Source organism: Ischnura elegans, chromosome 3 (genome assembly GCF_921293095.1).
Source record: "Ischnura elegans chromosome 3, ioIscEleg1.1, whole genome shotgun sequence".
Taxonomy (NCBI): Eukaryota; Metazoa; Arthropoda; class Insecta; order Odonata; family Coenagrionidae; genus Ischnura; species Ischnura elegans.
This window is the reverse complement of record NC_060248.1, coordinates 52922793-52926808: the sequence shown is the minus strand read 5'-3', so window position 1 is coordinate 52926808 and position 4016 is coordinate 52922793. Positions and strand designations below refer to the sequence as shown.

Below are 4016 nucleotides of genomic sequence, written 5' to 3'. Positions count from 1 at the left end.
ATAGGTAAATTTTTTAAACAAATTACTTGGCCTCAAACTTAAACAAATTTCGCAAAAATTGCCCTCATTGAATTTTTTTCGGAATTCAGCATGTTGAAATTAATGCCACACCTTCTGTAGTAATTCAAAAGAAACAAAAATGTACAATATTATTATGCGGTTTATTATGCCTCATTCACATTACGATCGTCCGAGCCGTCGTCCTAACGATAGTTGACCGAACTAGTCGTGTGAATGCAAGTTCTGACTATAGTTGACGTAGTTCCGAACGTTGCCACTTTACGATGGTTAGGCGCTGGGAGACCGGAAATGGAAGCGACAAGAGAAAGACGAAAAGCTCGTGAAGCTCTATTTTTTCCATGGACATTTCATGGATTTGTCCTTGGAAGGAAGAATATGGGCGGAAGAAAAATTATTCGGTAAATACACGTTAAACACAGTAATATCTTGTCCATGCATACCTCAACAGCTTTGCTAACATTCAATTTCCCGTTCACTTTAGATGTCAGCACTTGAGGGCAGCACAGGTTTTAACCATCGTAATGTGAATGCACGATAGTTACGACCATGATTAATACATTACACAGGTTAGTTGTCTTGCTACCCGTTGTAATCCGAAAGCGCTGTGGTCCGACTCCCGCGTCTATTAGTTCCCCACTTTTGCCACTTGTCGCGACAAAAATATTCTCTGGGTTGCTTAGTCATTACATTCCAACGCAAGGCAACGGACGCTTGTGTGCAGAGCTCCGGAATTCATCAATTTGTGAGATTTTCTTTGGAAAATATTTGCAATTCTCGAACTTGTTATGTGTGGGGATGCACGACCGCTTACAAGAAGACGCAAAAAGTGAACACTTCGGTTGATATCTGGAAGAAAGCAGGTCCAAGGCTATGGCATGGTGTGGCTACGGTGAGTACCATTTTAGTTGGTAAGAGGGATTGATCAACTTTGGCCGATTTTTTTAAAATTTCTGTTATTAGACGTTAATATACATATCTTGTGATGAGATAACAATTGGTTATCATTCGCCGTGGGAGGAAAGTGACCACTGGGGAGGAAAATGTGCTGCTGTTACTTCCCGCCAGCAATGGCGGGAAGTGCCAGCTATATGCAAGTTGGCTAAAGACCTATGAAAAATTAGATCCAAAGTTTTTTGAATACGCATGTTTGCTGTTTATATCCGAATAAAATATTTTAAAGTCGGCCGGTAAGCAATTAATCGCCTTTTTTACACATCGTGGGGATATCGCGGGCGACTCCATTTTGGCGTCCTTATTGGCATTTATACATGAATGTTCTTCTCTGGACTGAAAGCTTTCTATTTGTCTTCTAAATAAGTGGGGTTTAAATCAGGGAAAATCGATGTAGTGTTATGACTTCAAGGCAGAATTGTTGATAATGTGAAGAGATCAATTTAATCTGCCATGTGCTTCTATTTAGATGATGCATATATCTCGCGGATTGATGCGCTGACGCAATGGCGGAATAGGAACCTCTTCGCAATACCTACGAATTTATGTCCGCGCCAGTGAATGCGTTGTGAAAATAGGGCATCGTCGAATTAATTTGATATCTTTTCGTTTTATAAAGTGAGTTCTCTTTCCGTTTGAAACGTAAAATCGCTCTTTCCGTTGATAAGAGATATGTTTGTATTTTTTTATGATAGAGTTCTAAACTTTCACTGATTGGTAACTAGAAAATGTTCCATTTGTAATGAGTGTTAAACTATTTCTTATTGAGTGTTGTATTGTCGATCCTTGTGTTTCATCCTTTAAATCAGTTTTCTTACATCATCTGTTTTCTACCTTTTAGGTGGAGTATTGCCGTGGTTTTGCTGTTTCGATTGCAAGGATGCTGGGCCAGAAACGGCCGCTGGAGTAGTGCAATTGGTGGGAGCGAAGTTAAATTAGTGAAAGTGAAGTGCAATTAATACTATTCTGGAGCAGTCAGTGTTATCATAGTGCAATTAGGTTAGTGTAGTGCAAGTGATTTCAACGATACAAGGCTTGAATTTTTGTATCAACTGTTCTCAGTGTTGTTTCATTATTTATTTGCTGTGCTTAATCATCTTAAGTTTAAACTGTTTATAAAAGGAAAGTTATTTTACGTGGTGTGTGACTCACACAGTGAATAGCTATAGTTTGATATTGGACTAAAGAGATTTCTGTTTTAATTTCTATGTAAGTTACAATTTTGGCAATAAATTTCTGTTTGATGTGATTGTGAACAATAATTGGGATATAATTATTTAAGTCTACATGACATCCGTTCCACGTTTCCCGTAACAGCTGCAAATTGCATGATTTCTAATGTGTGTTACAGTTAATGTGAGTGCCACCCCCTCAGAGGCAAGTATTTGCAAATCCATGCACAGGTGAGTTTTGTGTTATAGTCATAATAAAATGCCAAATTTCAATTCTGTGAAGGACAACTGTTAGATAGGGTAGCGCTTTTTAGTCAATAGCATTCTTCATTCTTAATCTTGCACTGTGACATCCGTTGCAAATGCAACGAGCATTGTTAGATTAATTGCCATATCTTCAACGCTTTATGATGCATCACGTCCGAAATGTTGTTTGTATGGTTGTGTTCGGTGCCTTTTTTTCTCGTTGCTTTTGAAATCAAAAGAGTTCGGGGCTTAGTGGGTTTTGAGCTTTATCTGTACCAATCGCTCTTTCCGTTGATAAGAGAAATGTGTTTGTATTTTTTTAAGATCGATTTCTAAACTTTCACTGATCCCTCTCGTGCAAATACTTTCTAAAAGTCATACTTTATTTACGCTTAATTATTCTGTGGTTTTCTTCACTGTGCCTTATGACAACTAAAGTCAATGTCATACTCCGATAACATTACCGATATACATCGCAATACTTAGAGTAGGGGAATCCAGAAGTTGCGATGTTCTGACATGTTAAGCAGGTAATTGTGCACTGTGAGAGGCGTCGTATATATTACGGAATACGTCGTCTGCTGGTCATGGAGTTAGCGGGAAATTGACAAAAGGACGATTTGTTATTCAGTGATTCGTTGAAATGTATTTATTAACGGGTAGTGGTCAAGTCGAAAAGTTAATTCTGTTTTCTGTCCGTCCTATTGCCCTTTAAAACGTTTCCCCATGCAGCGACCCGTCTTTGCAGAATAGGCAACACTGCGACATTTGGCAACACTTCGTTAGCTCGGGATGCTCATGGCAACACCTAGTGGCAGTCTCTTTAATCTCCTATATAATGTATTCTCCATGGTTACGACGACGGCTCGGACGATCGTAATGTGAACGAGGCATTATTGTTAAAGCCGTGTCCCAACTCGTTAGCCATTAGGCATCATGTATTTAGCCAGCCAGATTCTGGGCAGCCAACCACAAGGGAGCATGAATTGGGACATCCTTGCGCAGGTGCTGCCATCTACTGGGCACTAGGCCAATGCAAAACAAGAGATAATCGGAATGATTTGAACAAATGATGAACAAAACCCACCCTAAATTGTTAAAATGTAATGTCACAAGTGATTTTGAGAATTAGATGTCGGAGAAGAGTATTTAATCATAATTTTAGTATCTTAGACAACCTTTTCGTAATAGTAAAGTAGGGGTATACTTTCAAATTCGTATTTTTAGTTCCATATGGTTTTGTTAATGAGGTTTTAGCTAAGTTTGTGGCGAAATGTTAGCGTATATTCCTTTTAATTGGTTTGTAGTATTTAAATCGTCTCTCAACCAAGTACTTTTCGAATTCCTTATATTTTAGCAATTTAATTTCTAGTTTTGTATTATTAAGAACAGGTCTATTTAGTCTATTCAAACGGTTACCGTCTGACTTGGGAATTATTTTCAAAATTTATTTTAAGTATGGTTTACGTACATAAATCAGGTTTCGGTATCATCTTATAATCACTATAGATTTTAATTTTTGTCACTTATTACGATTCCAATTTCGGGACTTTGTCCAATTACATATAATAATAATGGTTTAATCTTACGGGTGTTAACCTAATGTACAAAAAAGTGTTACATAAA

The 4016-nt window shown here is 37.8% G+C and overlaps 1 long non-coding RNA gene across 1 annotated transcript; it reads left to right on the top strand.

Annotated features, from left to right (window-relative positions):
• Positions 1-571: 571 nt before the first annotated feature.
• Positions 572-2234, top strand: LOC124155010. The gene is made up of 2 exons (XR_006864092.1): positions 572-910; positions 1814-2234. It is a non-coding gene; the product is annotated as an uncharacterized LOC124155010 (long non-coding RNA).
• The last annotated feature ends 1782 nt before the right edge of the window (positions 2235-4016 follow it).